This window comes from Orbicella faveolata, unplaced genomic scaffold, assembly GCF_042242905.1.
Source record: "Orbicella faveolata isolate gen_17 unplaced genomic scaffold, um_ofav_v1 contig_46, whole genome shotgun sequence".
NCBI classification, from domain to species: domain Eukaryota; kingdom Metazoa; phylum Cnidaria; class Anthozoa; order Scleractinia; family Merulinidae; genus Orbicella; species Orbicella faveolata.
The window spans coordinates 31,608,868-31,631,814 of record NW_028301576.1 but is presented as its reverse complement, the minus strand read 5'-3'; the positions used below and the strand labels follow the sequence as shown (position 1 = coordinate 31,631,814).

Here is a 22,947-nt window from a genome sequence, read left to right as displayed (position 1 = left end):
TCAATTAAATCTATATATAATTTACTGCCAGCTAGGACCTCCCTTAAAAGAAAGCCTTCAAAAGTCCCAATGTCATTGATTGATGTGTTAACGGTAGAATCCAGCGGGCAATTGTAACTACTAATTTCATTTTTTGGACCTTGCGAGTGACCTCCCATTCAAGGTGGAAGCTTTTTTGAGGTTTGCTGCTTAATGGAATAAACAATTGATGGGATTTCACATTACAGCAATTTCATTGTAAGTAGAGAAATATGATCACTTCCGGGTAGATGTGACTATTTTGTTCTCTGTTCATCCAGACAATGAGCTCGACTCAGTGAGCCCAGCACCATCTGAACCCTCCACCAGCAATGAAAAAGTGCAGCTGCAGGATCCAGACAACACTGACAGAAGTGCGCTATCTCAACCCTCCACCAGCAGTGAAAAAGTGCAGCTGGAAAATCGAGACAACACTGGCAGACATGCACCATCTCCACCCTCCAGTGAAAAAGGGAAGCTGCAGAATCCAGACAACACTGGCAGAAGGGCACTATCTGAACCCTCCACCAGCATGAAAAAGTGCAGCTGAAGGATTGAGACAACACTGGCAGAAGTGCACCTGCTGTATCCTCCACCAGCAGTGAAAAAATGCAGCTGCAAAATCCAGACAACACTGCAAGACATGCACCATCTCCACCCTCCACCCACAGTGAAAAAGTGCAGCTGAAGGATCGAGACAACACTGGCAGAAGTGCACCTGCTGTACCCTCCACCAGCAGTGAAAAAGTGCAGCTGCAAAATCCAGACAACACTGCAAGACATCCACCATCTCCACCCTCCACCCACAGTGAAAAAGGGAAGCTACAGAATCCAGACAGCACTGGGAGACATGCACCATCTCAACCCTCCACCCACAGTGAAAAAGGGAAGCTGCAGAATCCAGACAACACTGAGAGACAGGCACCATCTCAATGCTCCACCCATTTAGTGGGCTCTTAGAATAAATACGTCAGCAACATGTTTTAGCAATATTAGGACTAAAATACAAATCATCGAAGGCACCACAAGAGCCATGCTGCCATGAAGGTGAGCATACATCATCAAGTTCTGCAATGCTGCCTGAGTCAATGCCATACTTTTGCAGGATTTTACAAACCTGTCTTTTGGCCTGCACAGCTGTTGATTTCAAAAGTGATATTGTAACTTCTCTGATTCTATCCATTGCTCTTGTACTTATCAATGCCTCTTCTTTTATCGTCAAACAAAATCGGTTTAGAATGTCCAAGGCTGTGATTGGGCTACTCTTATATTCCTCTTCTGAATCCCACCATGCGGTATTGTTTTCTTTAGAAGCTATTTTTTCATCCGCTATGATATAATCCTCATCCTCGTATATATTGTCCATAGCCATGCCTCCAGCTGGTGTATCATGTAGGAAAGAAACAAATACATGCATCATGTTTCAATTCTATTAACAGATCGCTTGATCATTTAACACCAGTGTAAATTAAATTGAAACTTACTTAACTACAGGCTGTGAAGTGGATACAACCAGTGGGATATGACTGGATGTACAGAAAAAAAAAATAATCCAACCAGAAACTGACAATTGCCAGTATATTTCCTTGAATAATAACCCTTCAAAGAGGCTGATTATTTGAGGGAAGTGATAAATCTAGGGGCTAAGGGTCAACAAATATATGAACATAGAAAAAAACAAAAAAATAGAAAAATAGCTTTAATGAAACCTGTGCTGTTGTGTTGTAACAATCACATTCAAGCTTGTTTGAATGAAAGTAATAATTGTTACCAAAAACTAACATTCGATCAGATAATAAACACATCCACCTTTCCCCACCCCCCACGGGGAATGTTGACCCGCAATTTGTGATACCTGAGATGTGAATGAAAAATGAAATAAAATTCGTTACCCATGTCAGAAACATAGCATTCCGAATCATGATCGCTTACATGTATGTCCTGATGTCTGTCAAAAACAGCTTCATAGGTGCTATCCAAAAGTGTACAATGCTGATCTCAAATGTGTTTCACAAAAGAATTCGCAGAACTGTATTCTGTTTTAGACGATCAGTCAGGCAGCCCACAGTTTTGACTTAAGTCGTTATCATTGCAATGTATGGTGTTCAAATGAGTGAGCAACTAGTAAGTAAGTAAGTAAAGACTTTATTTAAAGAGGGTAGCACTAAAATAGTATAAAAATACTACCAAACCAGTGGCCCTCTAAAACTTATGTACAATACGGATGTTAAAATTATGGCGTAACTATAAGATAATATAACGAATAAAAATACAAGAGATGAGAGATAAAATCAATTAAAAGTACAAAAAGTATAACTAAATCACAGAATAAAATGATTTAAAAGCTGCTGTTCTTCAAAAAATTTTTTCAAAGAGAGTTCCTAAAAGAATTAAGCGATACTATTTTCTGCATTGATAGCAGTAAGCTGTTCTAGGCTTAACAGGCAGTCACAGTAAATGTTCTTCCTCCTTCAGTTTCACGTTTGCCCCTGTAAATGCTTGTATATAATACAACATTTAGTTAGTTTAGCCTGTTCAAAAAATGGTATCCAGTTTAGTTTATTGAACAGTTTGACGGAGGAGGCTTGACAATCAGTGTCTAGAATAACTCTAGCAGCCCTCTTCTGCAACTTTAAAACACAGTTAAGGCAATGTTTATCACAGCTTGTCCAAACCACATTTACATAATCAATTACCAGTCCTATCATGGTGTTATAGAAAATATGTTGATGTTTTAGAGGTAGACTATTTAATTCTCTTTAAAATGCCTATCTGCTGCGAGAGCTTTTTACCCAATTTCTCCACATGAGGGATAAATGTTAGTTAGAGGTCGATTTCTAGTCCCAAAAGCTTTGCACAACGAACATTCTCCAGTTGTTTTCCATTAACAACTACAGCAAGGTCATGGTTAATTCTGGTAGAAAGTCACTTGCCAGTAATGGTAAGCACTTTTATCTTGCTCTCATTGAGAGGAAGTTTATTAGCTGTTGCCCATTGGTCGACCTCAGAAATTGCTGTAGACAGTGAACTTTGTAAAACACCAAGGGAATCAAAGTTAGCAGTGGAGGTTAACGTCGTGTCGTCTGCGTATAGGTCAATTTGAGCCGAGCTCACATGTAGCAGAAGATCGTTAATAAAGGGGATGAAAAGCAAGGGACCCAGAATTGAGCCCTGAGGTACGCCATGACGAACACAAGCAGTAGGGGATTCTATGTTACCCATAGATACCAACTGGCGCCTTTCATTCCGATATGATCGAAACCAGATTAACGATTTGTTGTCAAGCCCATATGCTTGAAGTTTTTGCAATAGAATCGAGTGATCAACCATGTCGAAAGCCTTGCAATAATCAATTAAAATCTCACTTGAAAATACACAAAAAACGCACAACACATACACTTCCAGCATAGAGCCATGATCGACATGGTAACTATCCCCTGACTTATCACATTCAAGGGAGACTGGCCTTGTCTTTTTGTATTTTAAACACAATGAGTGCAGACAAATTGATCCCCAAGGACTTTAAGGTCACAATACCAGAACATACAGCTGATCTTGGAAGATGGATGCAGCAAAACAGCTGCAGTGGGGCCAGTATCGAAATTATTGTTGGTGAGTAAATATCACATGTGGGGCAGAACTTTGACTGCTTGCCCTGTAAAATTGCCTTTTTCTACATGATCGGTAACCTAAAGAAACGTGTAACTTGGGCACAGAATAGCTTATATGTGTAGGAAAACATTGTAATTGAAGATATTTTTGAAGAATCGGCAGTAAAAATGATCAGTCTATTTGAGTATGAAATATCTGCAATCTCGTGCTCGGACTGTTCTTTCACAAAACTAAAACCAGGACTAAAACCTTTTAACATATTCTGCAACAGGCCTAGCAAACAGAAATATTATCTACAGAATGAGAACTTTCACAAACAAGAACTGAAGCTAAATTATTTAAACAAGACTTAAAGCCTGCCTACTGCACAACAGTGGTTAAATTGCAGACAGAGGATAAAATGCAGACTGCAGACTTTTTGAGAATATTGTATTCTCATTTCCTTTATGGAGAGCTAAGTGCTCTGGATAGCCTGAAATATACGGCTCAGGTTAGCTGGTGTATGGTTAGCTCAATCTTTCTATAAACGAAAATGGGAATATGATATTCTTAAAAAGCCTGCAGTCCACATTTTACCCATGGTTTGCAGTCTGGTCTTGTAAGACTTTTCTTTAAACATATTGACATACAATGCCCTCTCTCCTCTGCATGTAATGTAATGTATACTTAATTGGCCACTCCCCATTGGGGCTTTTCAGGACCAATGTAAACAAACAATGATAAATAAATATTCAAATAAACATAACTTGGTTAAGAATCCCTGTTGGCCATTTAAGAGTGCAGCCGAGAAGTTGAACTCCAGGCTACGGAGAACAACATCAGCTAGCAGTCAGAACGGGATTTGAACCCGGGACCTACGGATTTCAAATCCAGTGCTCTAACCACTCGTCCCCGCTACCTTCTGAAAATAGGCCTGTCTTGTGCTGCTTTGACCGTAGGCTGGTAGTTTGGAGTATATCCAATTTCTTATAGGGAGCCTCTGCGGAGGAGAGAGTACAAGGCTCCATATATGTGGTCTTGGGTACTGGAGACAACCTTATCAGACCCTTTATCAAGTGTTTGTATGAAATGAAGTTGTCCCTCCAGGATTACTTAAGCCTTTTCATATGCGAGTGCTCAGTTACACTTCTTCCTTTGGCTTCCTTTCAGTCATTTGATCACTGTGGTTTTATGAGTTAATTTTGATTTCTTCATACCATGAGTTGCCCCAGGTGACTTGTGTTTCGCTTTCTCAACAAAATGGTGAAAGTTAGCTCGTCTGGGGTCACCAGGGGGAGGGCTTTCTTGGTTGCCTAAGACCAAAGGGAGCCTCACTGTCGGCTGCATGTATGTTTATCTAACAAAACTCAAGTTTTAAACTCTGGTCACCTTGAGTTCCTGTTGCTGGATCTTATTATGTTTACAAAATTGGTACAATTGATCAACAATATAGGAATTTGAAGTTTGATTTATTTGAATTCCTAAACAATATCGTAACTTTTCTTTACGGAAGGATCCAAAAATGCTTTATGCAGAGTGTTTGTTGTAGTTTGTGTGACACTCTTCAGAAATTTTCTTTATGTTCTAATTCACTTCGCTCAAACAAACGTAAATCATTTTACCCTTAAATTCCCGTAATACAAACAAATCACATGAGAAATATGGTAGGATGCGCAAGCGGATCCAAAACACATATGAATATACAAAGTAAAGAGGGGGCTCTTTTTCTTACCACGAAAAAGCTGATTATCAGCGCCTAAAGCAATTCTTGGTTTCTTTCCATGATCACTGGAGAGTTGTTCCTTTTGACGCCTCTTGCGGCTCGCCGCTTCTCTTGCCTTCTTAAGACGCTTTTTATCTTCGGAGCCGGATGCAAGCTCGTCCGACTCGTACTCGACTACAACCTGCCAGCCGTCCCTACTTTTATCAGCGATTTTTATCAGCTTCTGTCGCTTTCGAATACATTGCCTGCCTTCTTGGGAAAGTTTCTTGATCTGCGACAAATTTGGCTCGATGCTTTCACTTTCGGTTTCAATGCTTTCAAAAATGGCATCTAATTCGGCATTAAGCTCAAATTGTTTCTGGTTACCTTTGAACTTTAGCTGTACAACTTCTTTATCTATCTTGCTCCTTTGTTCAATTTGCTTTCCTTTATCTTCTAATTTTTTCTCAAATCCTTAAACATGGAAAAGACTTAATCAACAGCTGCTGAGTTGCCTCCACTATCACCTGAAGACATTTGGCCTACTTCAGCCGGAAAGGACGAACCTTCGCTCTCTTTTTGGTCATTGGGCATCACTCGAATAGGAAAACACAACCAGAAAGATGAATAAACTGTATGGAACCGTGAGCATGAATGGTACTCGAGAGACAGCAGAGAGTATAAATACTAATAACTGGCCAATCAGGACATCCATGCAAAACAGAATGCACAATAGTGGGTGTGGCAGGTGTGAGACGAAAACAACTGCGACTAATTGCTTGGAATAACAGCGGAAAATACATTTTGCCTTTGTGCAGGTGATTGTGCTGAAAAATTTCTTTAGGTGAAAATCTGAAGACCTCAGTTCAATACATTGATACTGGAAATGAGCTGTTTAATGTTTTATAAATTATGATATTAGCTCATGTACATTACCGCATTGTATCTGCTTGGACAGGACTTAAAAGGTGGATGGGGTTGGATTGTTTAATTGTGAGAAGGACTTTTTTAATGGTAATTACATATTGAGTTCTTGGTGCTAGAAATCATTAGGAAATTTATCTTTTAGTTTACATTTTGTTGAAAAGAGTTAGGGGCAATATAAAAACCAAAAAGGGAAGGGAGGTCATATAAACATTTACTCTAATTTTCAACTGATGAACATGAAGAGGAGTCTTATTTGACCTTTTTAAACATTAGGTTACCATCCTCCACTACCTTTGAGAGACCATTCAAGCAGGTCCTGTTTCTGGCACCACCACCATGTTTACAAGTACGTGTACAATCTCTGTAACACTCTTCTCTATAATATTTCTTTGTAGGTCACTTTAAACTTAATGTAAAATAATTGTTAAAGCTATCTTTATTCAAACAAGATTTATGATCAAAATTAAAAGCACAAAGTGTAAAGAAAATAACTGATTATCATTTTAAACTTTGAGGCAGTAGAGCTATTGCAGTTTCTCAAGACAGATACTATTAGAAAACAAGGAGTTTGGTTATAATAAGAGATCACCTGATATTGATCTTTCCAGCTTTGTCATAACCTCCCTTACTGAACTCTTTGTTTTGGCAATAAGTCATTTTGGCTTAACAAGTTCCTCCTGGATAAGTTAACTCTCATTGTGAGTGGCGTAGCATATGAGATGTCCCTGTTATATTTTCTTTCCTCTTCAATTCACTTGCTGCTTGGAACCAGATTCTGTATCTTTTAGTTCTTTCCATATAATATCGTACACAGTTTTATTTTTAGTCTATACAATTTTTTTTTTACAGTCTATACAGGTTTAAGTGAACTCACTGAGAAATGAAAAAAAAATAGAAATAGAGCCCAAAGCACCAGTTTAGGATACCTTTCTTGTCAGTAGTTTAGAAGAAGCAAAATTGACCTCTCCCTCCTGGTTTAATCCCACTTTAATGAATGAATTAATCAGAATGGAGTGAGTGAGTGAGTGTGTGCCATTCAACTGCCTTCTAAGCTCATGGAATGACTTATGTCATCCATGAGCAAAAATCTAGGTGACCATCCAGAAATTAAACAGCCAACTGAGGTAGTTCCTTGGTTTGTGTTAGGGAACAGCCACTTCAGTGACCCTCATCAGAAGAATGCAGGCAAGATTGCAGTGAATATAAAACAACACAAAAATATTGACTGAAAAAGTGTTAAAATCAAAATTTGCAGTTTATCAAGGTTCTAAAACCTCGACATTGCAACAGACATAATTCTTCATCATTGTCAAACATGCTTTGTACGTTCAAGTTTAAAATAATGTGTACATCTTAATTACAGTCTTCCATCATTTACCTCTTTACACAAGAGCAATGCATCATCAGTTGTAGCAGAGCAATCATTGATGAGACACTGTTTCTTTGAACTGTCAATCTTTGCCTCCTCTAATCTCTTGGGCTATTTGCTGTCAATGATTGAATTAACATTAAGTAAGATAAGGTCACCAAATAATAAGTAGCACTTCTACATGTATACAAAAGCAAACAATTGTCAAATACTTGTGAAATGTTCGTGGCTAGTCTGACGCGGTGTTTCGTCTCAGCCAAGAGACTCTTCAGAGACCTTTAGAATTCAAAGGCAAACTTGTTGAGCATCACGCCCAAAGTCCCGTTCGCAAATTCTTGATGTTGACAGTCTGGCCCTCTATCGCAGAAGGATTCCCAACCGTACGTTCACGAGTTAAATTTATACAAAAGCAAACAATTGTCAAATACTTGTGAAATGTTCATGGCTAGTCTGACGCAGCGTTTCATCTCGGCCAACGTACGGTTGGGAATCCTTCTGCGATAGAGGGCCAGACTGTCAACATCAAGAATTTACGAACGGGACTTTGGGCGTGATGCTCAATGAGTTTGCCTTTGAATTCTAAAGGTCTCTGAAGAGTCTCTTGGCCGAGACGAAACGCCGCGTCAGACTAGCCACGAACATTTCACAAGTATTTGACAATTGTTTGCTTTTGTATAAATTTAACTCGTGAACATACGGTTGGGAATCCTTCTGCAATAGAGGGCCAGACTGTCAACATCAAGAATTTGCGAACGGGACTTTGGGCGTGATGCTCAACGAGTTTGCCTTTGAATTCTAAAGGTCTCTGAAGAGTCTCTTGGCCGAGACGAAACGCCGCATCAGACTAGCCACTTCTACATGTATTGCTAATAATCCAATGCAAGCCCCCAGATGTAATTAAAAAATTAGAGCTCTTTTAAATGGGTGTCTGCAAGTGCACATGTAAAAAAATATTGAGTAATGTAATAAATTAAGACTTGTTTCCTCTTATTACAACTGGAGGAGGGCGTTTTCTTCAGAGTATGGGGTATTCTACCCACTCTTCAGCCCCTACTTGGGAGGCATTTTTTCTTTATGCCCACAGTGGACAATAAATATTTGACCAGCTGTTTCGAAAAAAGCAATGCTTGGAGGTGGTGAGGAGTGATGCATGTTACTTACATTTCCTTGGTGCAAGCTTTTCATCTCTTTGTAAAACTGCATTGCTGATGCCAACCACACTTGTCAAAATGCTTATCTGAGCATGATTATCCCTGTGTACAATCCACTTTTTCAAAAGGACCTGATCATTGTCAATTACAGTCAGAATGTCATTATCTGGCATAGCAGAGATTTCCATAGCTAGCCCATTTAGCCATGATTTCATTAGCTTGTACTGGCCCCTTGGATAAAGTTTTCCATAAATGTCTACCACCATTTTGCTGCATGCAATCGAGTACATCACCAGATTTGCTCCGAACATAATGGGACTTACAAAATTTGGCTTTGCTAAATTGTGGATGTGATAAACTGCCATCACTTTTTTGATTGGCTTCCTTCTACTGTCACTCAAGGCATCGACCACACTTTTTAAGACTGGATTTGTTCACATAAGCCAAGATTCTGGATTTGCTTTTAATAAGTCAGAAATGTTCCTGTGACTAAGATCACCACCGTCAACTTTCAATTGCTCCCTCTCAAGAGAAATATAACTGCAACCAACTTCAGAACTAACTATCTGTCAATTGCCCTCATTGATGAATACATATTTTCAGGGTCAATAAAAAGTAGGCCAAACTGAGAGCAAATGTTCTTACATAAGACTAGTGCCAATTCTTTGTCTAGATGATTCTCTGAAATGTTGTGGAACATGTTGCAGGAATCTTTCTCTGCCTCATCTCCATCGTCTTCTCCACTTTCAGGGTCACTGCCATCTTCAACATCTACTCGCTTCCTCTTGCTTGGCCTTCCTCTGCTGTCCTTTGTACACGTACATTCACTGTCCTTGTGGGGCTTCCAAGTAATTGGGATTTTCCCAAGGGCATGACTGGAAGGTGACCATCTCAGGCGATAAAAATACCCCACACACGTCGGGCAAACATTAGGGATGAATAAAATCATTGTCGTCTTCAACATTAACACCGTGTCATTTGAATTTAACCTTGAATTTTTCTGTGGGTGTTGCAGACTTCTTTCTTGAAGACGCAGTCTTGCCACACAAAATCGACATAAACATGCTATTTTGATTCTATGGGTACCAGCATCTGCCATCTCAATAACTAGGAACACATCAATTACAGCTGTAAATATGGCTGCCGTTACGAACAACACATCGCAAATCAAAATACCCCTGTGCACTTTTTTCACAGATTGTGCACAACACTAAAAACACATTAAATCCCAAGAATATGGCATGAAGATTAATGACATGTTTTGATTGTCGCAAAAATCTGCAAGTAACTTAATTTTAATGACAAAATGAAAAACATACCTGATTTGGATGCAAAATTGCAAGTGCTGTTTCACTTTACAAGTAGCACATTACATCATTTACGCTGGTCTTCAGCCGCCATCTTCAAAACACTGAGGCTCCTTCCTTTCTGGTTCTTATCGAATAGAATTATGGGTAAATTACCTGAGTATAATCGAACAAATAATGAGCAAAACAAAGTGAATACGAAAATTCCCGATTTTTGAAATGGCCGCCATGTGACGTGACATGGTTATCAAATCTGATAATGATCCCGGACTGGTAAAATGATGACAAAATACGGATCATTGAGAAATTGAATTACTTTGCTTAAACATTTTAAACAAAGTTTTAATTAACAAAAGTCATTCATTTAACCAATCTGGGAACTCAAGCCAGGGGCACTTCCTCAAATTTTTCAGGGCATATTCACTCAGCTTCATGTCCAAGTTTTCCTGGTCACTGTCCTCTGCATCAGGAAGCTAACAGTCAAAAGAGAGAATCTTAGCCTTCATGACTTCCACAAACCCACAACAATTGATACGTTGTATTACAACTTGGGGTCTGTACGAGCATTAGGCAACATTTTGTTTTCAGTTCTGTGAAACAAGTGCACAAAGTGATTCTCCTACCAACTTGCCAAACATAAAAGGTGCTGAAGTCCTGCTTCGGAGCAGGACAAATTTTTGTCAGGTGTGAAAACTGAGAGATTTGTCATATTAATGTACCATGATTTATCTCGCTTTGATCTCTCTTTGACCTCTGATTTTGCCATGTGATTGACACTTTGTGGCCAACAAATATTTTACTGTTTTCGAGTGCACCCACGATTACGAGTGCGTAGGGGCCCTTGCCTAAGTTTTACACTTACCTTGCGTCCATCTTTTCGATACGCTTTAGAATCCCTTTATGAAATTGAGGGGTCTCTTCCTCCTCTGAGTTAGAATAACTCTCCGGACGCACATATGTCAGGAGTTGCCTACAGACCAGTTTGTTGTTCGATTCAGCCATTTCTCCCTCTCGAATTAGCATGTGGCATCATATATCTACGCCACAGGAAAACTTCTTAGCAACAGATGTCTCATGACCATCCATTCTCCAAGAAGATTGTCTCATTAAATAAGATTTTATTCCAGGCTAATAAATTCGTTTTGAAGTGCATTTCTTGCAAAGGAGGGCTTCCCACAATAGCTTTTACTACAGATATATTGAAAGCGGAATGAGCAAAATCTTGATAGATATGTAGAAAGAGCATGACAAGTTTGTATACGTTGACCCATCAGTCTTAGGGTGTGGTAATGTACATTATAGTTTGTCCAGTCGCCCAATTAGATGAAAATATACCAGTATGCAAGGTTGTTCAAGGTGAAACCCCTATCGTGGATAGTGACGATAGTGGAACAGATTGAAACTATTTTCGTAAGGTGTTTCCCTTTTCAATGGAGTTAGCAAAAAGCAACTTGCCCAGCAAGAGTACACACAACGGGCACTTTGCAATTTGTACTGAGTAGGTGGCTATTAAGAGGGAATGTCCATAGTCGAGAAGAAGAAATAGAAAAAAATGTCCACATACCATCCCCACCACACAAAAGGTTTGACTACAGATAATGATAATGATATCCAAAGATCATCTTAAGGCTTGTCTTACTAATGATTTGTGGGGTCAGTGATCTGCTACGTCATGGTTTTTAGAGAGGGTGGGAGGGGCCCTAAATGGCTATCCTAACCCTGTAGTACATTGCACGGAACTATAGACAGCTATATCTCTGGAACCAATCAAGGTATCACTTTGAAATTTGCGGAGATAACAAAACTTTATGAAATCCGTTTGCAATGGTTGTGATGCATGTCATACGTTACCATGGCAACGGTTGCTAAGGAGGTTAAAAATTGAGAATTTTCACAAATAATTGAACTTGACATTGAAATTTGGGAAAATGACACGCTTTTGGGAGATTATTAGGTTGCGATGGTTGTGATCTGTCCCAGGTATTACCATGGCAATGGTTGCTAGGGAAGATAATTGAACAATATTCACAAATAATTGAACTTGACATTGAAATTTGGGAAAATGACACGCTTTCAGGAGGTTATTAGGTTGTGATGGTTGTGATCTGTCCCAGGTGTTACCATAGCAACGGTTGCTAGGGAAGATAAATTGAGCAATATTAACAGATAATAGCACAGCAAGTTGAAAATTATAATCACTTCAGTAAACATAGCATATAACTAAAACATTGTTGAGAAAGCAAATATTTTATGACTCATCATGATATAACCCTTCAACTTATAGAGACAGAGAAATAGATTAAAACATCCATGTGTCTTGGATACTGTTACTCTCACTAACTTGCATTTTGTTTATCCGTTTAGTTTTTTTTTAAATGAAAGAAACACTTTTAAAGGGATGTTCCTACTCCCATACTCCATACTACATTCCAAAATTTACATCTCAAGATGCCCTGCACCATTTTAAAAATGGTGGAAGCCATCTTGAAGATATCAGGGCTTCAAAGGTAAGAATCTCCTTTTAAGACCACGTTTAGTTTAAATTAGTGTTCTGGTTAATAAATTCTGGTTTATTGCATGCTTTCTTTGTAAAACTGTGTCATACTTTTTACAAAATTTTCTCAAAATTGTCTTTTCTATACGCTCTGTAAGTATTGATAGTTTCATCTTTAGGAAAGTTTCTTGTAACATGACTCATTTGATGTCTGTATTCGCCATCTTTTTACGCATCTGAGTCTCATATTGTCAGAATAAAGTTTTTTTCCTTCCAACAAGATAAACTGTACTGGATAAATGTAACATATAGAACAACATTTCAGGCAGAAAATGAAATAACAAATGGAAATGTTCCATATTTTTTCAAAACTTGTTATTAGTCTTAGCTTCAAAGTTTTGCATACATAAAAGAAACTATTACTCCAAAAAGTAATTTAGTTGATGAATAAACATGCACACCTGCCTACCTACATACTAGGTATACCTATCAATAGAGTGCCAACGAGCAAAAAAATGCCTATTTTGCATTTGAGAGTTTCTCAGGTCCCCTCCCAATGCAAGGATCATTTAGTTGAAAAGGTGTTATGAATCTATCAAGGTTGCAGAGAAGACTTGGTTCTCATATTCCTGTTGCTTTACAAAGCGCTATATAAAAGTTTGAAATGTCATGAAGTATCTTTTTGAAAGAATAAAATCAGCTTTGCAGAGGGAGGTATCAGTAAGAAACATTTGTTTTTTGAAAATCTGAACCATTTATTGATTAATGTTGAATACATTTGAATGTCAATTTTACAAGTGTTACATAACGTTTTTTAAAACATATTTGCACATATTAGGTGCTGGAGACTCTGCTCACAGGGTAGTCCTATATATGAAGTAAAGCGATTGTTGCAGGAAGGTGGGGAGACAACGTTTTTGGTTGTTATAAAATGGTGGTTGCCATTAAGATGGGAAAGTTTTCTTTTTTTAGGCATAAGGACAGTTATTCTCTTGTTCCACATAAAGAATGGGGTCATATGTACTTACATCTTTCTGAACAGAAACATACTAAAGCATTTGTCTGTTTAATAATATTTCATGTAACACAACTAACAACTTGAAAGTGCAAATAGTTGATAATTATTGTAAAATCGCAACCTAAAAGAACATTGTAATTATATTATTATTAATTTTGGTCCAAAATGAGATGAAAGAATAAAGAACGAAACTGAATGTTTTGATCAAATGATCCTTTGTAAAGTTTGTAGTAAGAACACTATCCAGAGCAGTTTAACCTGTAATTAGTGAAGATGATGATATTTTTGTGATTACTTTTCTGTTCATATTGTATGTGAACTCGATGTCTGTTGATTTCATGAGTGTTTAATGGGGCTTAAATTCTGAATGTAGCCACGGTGATTATCTAAGAAAGGGGAAATAAAAATTAAAATGAGATCAGAAATGTGAAATATTAATGTTCAACAAGTTAATGCAATTTTCCATCTTTATGAAACCAAATATGGTCAGAAAAACCTTAAGTAGACTTTAGTGTGAAGGTTATGAAGGGCTGCTTCTGGTAATGAATTGAATGAAATGTGACAATTCCTATTTTTTAGTACTCAATTCTGCAGTAACTGTCGTGTCACCTCCCCATAGCCTCTGCACTGAAGAAAACAGGAATATGCTTCCCATTTTATTTAGTTTGGGGTTAAAACCTTAAAATAATTATTTAGAACTACAGCCACATATACTTACGTGAGTTTGTGTTGTCTGACTTTGTTGACATGACTTAATTGGTTGGAGATCTGAAAACAACATACCACAATTATCTGTAAACTATATATACACTGTAGCAAAAGGATTTTTAACTATTGAGGTTTTATTTTTTAGCACAAAGCATTTGCCGTTCTCCAAAAAAAAAATTAAACATGAAAGGTTTGCCCACATTATTTGCCACCAGTTACTACAGGGACAGGGATCAAAATCTTTTTATTTTGATCTCTCTGAAATAGTATCTAAAGGCACAAAAAAAGTATTCTAAGACATTGTAAAATGTGACTTAAGTGTTTCATTAGCTAACAAATCAAGGCGCTTTTCTTCTAATCGGAACTTAAAATTAGTCAACTTTTTCACAGCTTGTAATCTTTCTAGTGTCGCTGGTTCAATAACGAGATCTTGAATTTTCTTCACCCTACTTAAAGCAACATATGTAATTCCAAGAGTTCTCTCTGATGACCCTAAATCAATCCAAGCTTTACTGAAGGTTAGACCTTGACATTTATGAATTGTCATTGCCCAGGCTAATCTTAATGGCAATTGCTGTCTTTCATATCTTTGTCCCAAGCGTCCAGAAACTTGGGTAATAGGACAAATTGGAACACAACGTTGAAACGTAGAAGAAACTGAAGGTCCTTTATATTCCTCATCAAACTGAACCAGTACACATATAGGAAGACATGGAGGTTGCTGAACTCAGCATAAACAAAGTCAAGTACTGTCCCTATTGCTCCATTGCAAAGACCAACATCAGTCCAGAGATTCATAGTTAACATGACTTTGGCACCTTTTGACAAGTAAATAACAGGCTCGAGGCCCCCCATGTCATCAGCACTAAGAGTTTGTACACCAAGAGAGTGATGTGCCTTAATCATGGCTATTGGTTGATTCAAACTTTTAAGTTTACTCATGTTTAATTCTGCAACTTTTTCTTTGTGGTAACAGTCTTACTGAATGTTGTCTGAAATTGTTAATATTATTCACTTTATCTGCAGTTCGAAAAATTAATGACTCCCAGTCTGACATAGTCGAGTCGCCATAACGAGCTCGGGTTAACAATGCCCTAAAATTGGATTGCTCAATATCACTTCCTTGACCTCTCTGATTAACAGTCAATTTAACAACTTTCTTGAATTCATGTTCATCTATATATATCCATTCACTGTGATTATTTACAGCTATTGTGAAATGATGAGTTATACAACATACCATGCCTTTGAGTTCATAACCTTCACCTAATACATCCATAGAGAGGGGAAAGTATATTTGACTGATACAGTTTGATGAAAGTTCTACAACTAAAAATTTTGGAAGTGTAACAAAATGTTGCAGCACTGAAACAACCCCAGAATAATGTTGACACAAATCACAGAAAAGTGCTCTGCTACTTGGAAGTATTGCATCACAAACACAATTTTCAAATAGGCTGTGACCCAAATTTTGGCAAGTAATATAAATAACAAATATACATGTATTTTTGACAATTTCATTGTTGCAGGATGAACAAACTGACCGATTTTTCTGCTGTATGAGAAAAAGTGATTCCAACTGCTGGTTCATAGTTTCAACTGTGTTTAATGTAAATATGTCACTAAATACAGCATGTGCAGACATTGAAGCAAATGAGTTGCAACGCTGTCTCAAATAGGACTAAACAGGTTCTCGAATAAGGCTCATATCTGTATCCACATTACAATTTTGTAAATGTAAACATGCTTCATAAGGTTTCAAAAAACTCATTACGCTCAATATGTTGTAACGAATCTCTAAAAAAAGCAAAAGTGAGTTCAAGAAAAGAGTCAACTACACGAGAATACCTGCCTGGATGGGTCAAGCAAATAATTCATAAAATGCCTTCGATTGTATTTTGTTTCCAGTGACAGTTGTCTGGCAGAGGTTGCCTTGTTATTCTTAATGTTACCCTCTGTTATATTTCCATTTATAATATGTGCTTCTTTGTTGGTTAATGTAAGGATTAAAGCTTCCATGCCAAGCGTGGGGAATTATCCGTTGTAAATATTTTCCCCTATAAATCGCAATATATGTAAGCTTATCATTAAGTCGAAAACAATATAAGCTTGAGTAACTAGAAAACTTCATATTTCCCCCAATATTCACACTGTCGTTATATAATATCAGCAAGAATAATACGTACAATGAACACAGCATAATGCCTGATAACTGTGTGAATTGAACCGTGATATAATTATAAACAGACTGACACGTTTTCTCCTTACACTTCTTTGACTCGATTTGAGTACACACTGATTCGATACGAGAATACGCTGATTCAAAGAGTATTGTCCATCAGTTTACCCGGAAATTTGTATTTGATATTTTCTTTGTAAAGACACGCTGGCCGGTTAAACGTTCAGTTCAATATGACCAAAGTCAGGGGAAACATGCTGGTTCAAGAGTTCAATTCAGTGGCGAACACGCTGGTTTGATTTGGTCTCTTGACCAACTGTATTTAGTTTGGGTTTGAGACGCTATGAAATTATTCACAGTTCAATAAACACAAAAGCAAAAAAGACAACCAAAACAACTCACCTTCTCGAACAAAGGCTTGCAAAGCCGATCAGAAGGCACGAAGGAGCGAAAAGAACCCAGCAAAAAAAGCGCCCGCTACCGCATTTTGATTGGTTGACAACAGTCACACCACTTGGTCACACCAAAATCTTACAGATCTTTTCATTGGTCCCAATAGTTCCGTCCTTGCAATTGGCGCAAATCAAAGTCTCAGGGGAATCTACATTACATTAGGGTACACTTTTTGAAGCTCGATCGGGAATTTTTCTGCCCACAGCTGAGTCTTGCGCGGCTCTATTCTGCTGCCGCCTCGCCATCCGAGCATCTTCGCTCGGATGGCTCGTTGGCAAAAATATATCTGTAGACACTAATTTGTGAGTTGCTACAATGCTTATGTCTTTGAGTGAATGCCTCCTACTCCATATTTACAACGGAGATCACACAAAAATTTCGCTTCTAGATATGGCTAGCTGTGGAGCTGATATTGATGCTGAGCCACTTGGGCTCTTGGCAGCTAAGAGATTGAAGACAACTGACTGGACAGTATCTAATTTGTCAAGTTGAGAAAAGGGAAACATTCTGAAAAGCCTCTGCTACAGGAATCATTGCCCTTCTAGCAGCATCTAAACAAAGAAGAGATGAGGTATTTGAAAGAATTAAATCGCATGCAGGTGAGTTACAATCCAGGGACGTTGTTTGGTATGGAACCTGTTACAGGATCGAGCGGTCCGGGTTCGAGTCCTGGCTGGGGACATTGTGTTGTGTTCTTGGGCAAGACACTTTACTCTCACATTGCCTCTCTCCACCCAGGTGTATAAATGGGTACTGGCAAACTTAATGCTGGGGTAACCCTGCGATGGACTAGCATCCCATCCAGGGGGGAGTAGAAATACTCCTAGTCGCTTCATGCTACAGAAACCAGGATAAGCTCTGGCCTGATGGGCCACTTAGCTCGTATGCAGACTTTTACACACAGGGGATTGCACTCAAAATGACTGGACACTTCTCTTAACTAGACAACCATCAATGGTAGACAACATCAGTGCATTTAAAGACACTAAGACGAAGTTGCAAAATACAACTTTGAAAAGTTATCTGCCCTGAACCAACCAATAGCAAGGAATAATGCTAGACACTCCACTGAAGCGGCTAAAAAGGCCAGTGCTGATGAAATGTCAGGACTAGAACCTGTTGTTTTCCTTGCTAAAGGAGCACAGGTCATGCTTACAATGAATTTGTGGACAGATGTTGGTCTGTGAATGGTGCAACTGGTACTGTTGTCGACTTCATATATGCTACCAATCAGCAACCCCCTGACATGCCTATTGCTGTTATTGTCAAGTTTGATGACTATACAGGCCCAACAATTTGTAACAACATACAACAATGCGTACCCATATGTCCAACAGTTATATCTGATACATTGGGTAATGTGAATGACAATACACAAAAGCCAGGGATTGACTCCAACAAATGCGTGGATAGACATGGGTAAAAACGAAAAAACTCCAGGAATATCATACGTTGCAATTAGTAGAGTAAAGACACTCACATCTTGCGTTATTGAACCAATGACATTTGAGAGATTAACAAACCTGAAAAAGTCATCTGGTCTCCAGCACAGACTATAAGAAGAAAGTTGACTTGATAAACTTGCTGCCTTGTTAGATAAAAATAGCCTAAACATAGTCCAAGAGCAGTCGGAACCTGAATCGTGGATTACTAGAGTTCGAACACTCACCAAGAAGGGCCAAGCCTATCAGGAGCAGTGCCAAAGAGAGCATGAGAAGAATGAAGATGAGCTCATTAAGAAATTTCACGAAGCGTACGACACGTGGAAAATGCAAGCAACAGATATCAAGTCGTTTGTTGCTAAACAGTTGCCATCGTCACAAGTAGAAAAAGCTGAAAAGGAAGAAGCAATTCTCTGTTTGAAGGATCTCTGCAACAAAACTGAGAAGTTATATGATAAAATACGAAACGATCAGGCCCCAAGACAAGAAATTAGACAGAAGATGGACGTATGTGATGCCTTGACTGAAACACCGGAAAGAAAATCTATTAGAGGCAATTCAGCTGTGTCACGCAACGAAGAAGATATAAGATGTGTGTGAAGTACATCAAGCAAGGCATCCATAAGGTCAGGTCGATCAAGAAGCAATCGTTTCTCAATGGCATCCCCTCTCATCAACTTAAATTCTGCTTCCCTTACAGCCAGCTCTGCAGCAGCATCAGCCTTCTTTAACTCCCTACAAGAAGAAGCAAAACATAAGGAAGCCACAGCAAGAATTGAAACAGAACTAACGCAGAGAAAGGTGGAGTTGGAACAAATGGAGGCCAAGAAACAGATAGAAATAGCAAGAGCGAAGCTAAGGGTGTATCAAGAGGTGCAACAATTTGAAGGCGATATTGACTCAGTTGAAGATGATCCCTTGGACACTTCTCCAATCCAGATAGACCTTGAGAGAGAAGCAGTGTCCTCACTTCTGCCTCTAGAAGTCAAACATTCACCATCAGATAGAAACACCCTGAATTCAACTGCGCAGCCTGCTCAACAGCCTCGGGACGCACATCAATTTCCCATGGAAAGTGAAACCATCCATCCCATATACGTTCAACCGTAAGTGTCATCAACAAATGTAGATACTGTCACCTCGATCGTCACAGCGATAGCTGATTCGTTCAGCACGAGTCGCCTCCCAGCACCTGAACCGACCATCTTCAGCAGTGAGCCCATCCTTTATCCGGGTTGGAAGTCATCCTTTCATGCCCACATACACCGAAAGAGCGTACCGTCAAGCGCTAAGATGTATTACTTGAAGCAATACGTGAGTGGATCTGCCAAAGAAGCCATTAACAGACTTTTCCTGCAAGGTTCATCAGAAGCTCACAAATGAGCGTGGAACATTCTACACGAGAGGTTTGGTCATCCGTTCATAGTAACAAATGCGTACAGAGACAAGCTACGAAAATGGCCCAAGATCGGTATGAAAGATCACCAGGGTCTTAGAAGATTTGCTGATTTCCTAACAAGTGTGGAAACTGCTATGCAAGTAATCGAGAATCTAAACGTCTTGAATGACTACATTGAAAACCAGAAGCTACTCACCAAATTGCCAGACTGGGTTGTTTTACGGTGGAACAGAGAAGCCACAAGAAAAATGAAAGCAGAAAAGAAGTATCCAGATTTCAAGACCTTCACAACCTTCATCAGTGCTGAAGCAGATCTCTTATGCAATCCTATTTCATCGTGTCATGCTGTGAAGGAGTTGGAAAGGGCAACAGACAGCACTCACAAGGAACCAAAACTGAAACACGAAGAGAAAAGGTCTGTTCGTAACACCAAGACGATGCAAGAAAGTTCAAAGGAGCCAAACAACCTCAAGGCTGCAACTGCAATGTTCATTCTGCAAAAAGACTGACCATCTGTTGAATGCATGCATAAAGTTTAAGGCAGAGACACAAAAACAAACTGAATTTTGTCAAGGAAAACAGGCTTTGTTTCGGATGCCTGGTGAAGGGGCACATGTCTAGTGATTGTATATATTTATATTTATTTATTGTAAGAGGAGGCTGACCTGTGCGACCTGTAACAAGAATCACCCCACCTGTCTTCATGAGGAAAGACATCCTAAGATGCCAGAAGAGAAGAAGAGAAGAGAAGAACAGGAATCCGCCAATGTTCGCAAGACTACTTCATGTACATCGCAAGGCGCCTCCAGTACCGACACCCCTATGATAGTTGCTGTGTGGCTGTCATTGTCAAAGCCCGACAAAGGAGTATTGGTTTACGCAATTTTGGACACGCAGAGCGACGCTACGTTTATCCTAAGAAACCTGCGACAAACTTGATGCAGAAACACAGCCAACGAAGCTTTGATTGAGCACTATCAGAAGTCAAGACTCACTCGTCGACAGCCAGAGTCTCAAGCCTTTTTCAAGTAAGAGGATATAATTCTGACTTCAAGATTCATATCCCGGTCGCTTTTACAAGTATGTCTATTCCTGCCGAAGAGCACATCCCTACTAAGGCCACAGCTAAGAACTGGGAACATTTGAGACCGATTGAAGGCAAGATGCACAACCTCTTTGACTGCAATGTTGGGTTGCTTATTGGATACAACTGCTCGCAAGCTTTAACCCCAAGAGAAGTTCTTGCTGGTGGCAATAACAAACCGTATGGCATTAAAACTGATCTTGGATGGAGCATCGTTGGTGGAAGTGATGTAAGGAGTGGACGGTCCCTCTGCCACAAGGTTGCAGTGAGGGAAATACCTGCTGTAACAATGACTGACATTGTTTGAGTCCTTGAATCAGATTTTCAGGGAGCTAAGGATGATAAGACTTGTCAAGAGGATTTAAATTTCCTAAAGACTATGGAAGAAGGAATTGAGAAGACTGGAAAGGGACATTATGAAATGCCACTGCCATTCAAGGAACGGCCTCTTTTGCCTGACAATCATTCAATGGCATTGATTCATCTCAAACATCTCAAGTGAAAGTTCCTGAAAGATTTAAAGTATAAAGATTATGTCAAATTCATGAACGAAGTATTGAGCAGAGGTGATGCCAAAGAAGCACCAGAGCTTGTGCAAGAAGAGGGAGTGAAGTGGTACATACCTCACCATGGCATCTATCATCCAAAGAAAAACAAGATCAGAGTTGTATTTGATTGTTCAGCATGATTCAAAGGAACTTCTTTGAACAATCATTTACTCAGTGGACCCAACCTTACCAACAATTTGGTGGGAGTACTATGCAGGTTCAGAAGATACCCTTATGCCATTATTTGTGACGTGGAGAAAATGTTTCATCAGTTCATTGTGCATGAAAATGACCAAGACTATCTGTGTTTTCTTTGGAGGCCCAATGGCGATGTTAAGAAAGAGCCCAAAGAGTACAGAATGAAAGTACATTTGTTCAGAGCAACATCGTCACCTGGTTGTGCCAGCTATGGCCTCAAACATATGGTAAGTCAAGAGAAAGAAGCGTATCCCTCAGCAGCTCAGTTTATTATGCATGACTTCTACCTGGATGACGGATTGACTGGCGTTGAATCCACACAGCAAGCTAAAGACCTCATCCAAGGAGCTTGTGAGATTTGTGAGAAGGGTAACTTCATCTTCACAAGTTTGTTTCAAACGATTGTCAAGTTCTCGAATTAGTACCACAGAGTGAAAGAGCAGTTGATGTGATCCTGAATCTACCATCTGAGCAACTTCTGATAGAGAGAGTGCTTGGTGTTCAGTGGTCGGTGGGGTTAGATTGGAAATGTGACCTTCTATGCCTGAATGAGTTGCAAATTCCAAGATGTTTTGAGCCGAAGACGCTAAATGGAAAGAAAACCTATGAATTACACAGTTTTACTGATGCAAGCACGTCTGGATACAGACAATGCTCCTATCTAAGAGTGAAGGATAAAGGCGAAAACGTGCATGTCTCATTAGTAATGGGAAAGTCCAGCGTCACTCCAATGAAGATTACTATGATACCAAGACTGGAGCTTACTGCTGCAGTTGTTTCAGCAAAGGTTGTTGTGATGGTTCAAGAAGAATTAAATTACGCTAATCTGAAGCAGTACTTTTGGACTGATTCCAAGGTAGTACTTGGCTACATAAACAACAACGCCAAAAGATTCCACATGTTTGTTGCCAACAGAGTACAAGTAATCAAGTCTAACACTGACACCAAAGAATTGCGATACATGGATACCAAGAAAAATCCAGCGGATCACGCCTCCAGAGGTTTAAATGCAGAAGAACTAATGAAATCCAATTGGTTCAGTGGACCTGCATTTCTATGGGAGGAAATCCCGTCTAGCAAAAAAGAGATTCCTAACATTCAAATTGGAGACCCGGAGGTTAAGGCTACTGTAGCGCAGCTATTGTTAAGGAACCCTTCAGCCTCATTGATTGCATATTAAGATTTTCCAGCTGGACAAAGGCAGTGGGAGTGGTTTCATACCTTAAAAGACCTTTCAAGAAGAACAAGCCAAAGACAGTCGCCACAACAGTAGCTGAACGACAAGATGCTGAAAGACACATCTTCAAAGAAAGCTTTCAGGAATGAAATTGTAAGTTTAAGTGACAAGGAACACAATGC

The 22,947-nt window shown here is 39.1% G+C and overlaps 1 pseudogene; it reads left to right on the top strand.

The window, feature by feature from the left end:
- The first annotated feature begins 19,746 nt into the window (after positions 1-19,746).
- Positions 19,747-20,709, top strand: LOC149099743 (uncharacterized; annotated as a pseudogene).
- The last annotated feature ends 2,238 nt before the right edge of the window (positions 20,710-22,947 follow it).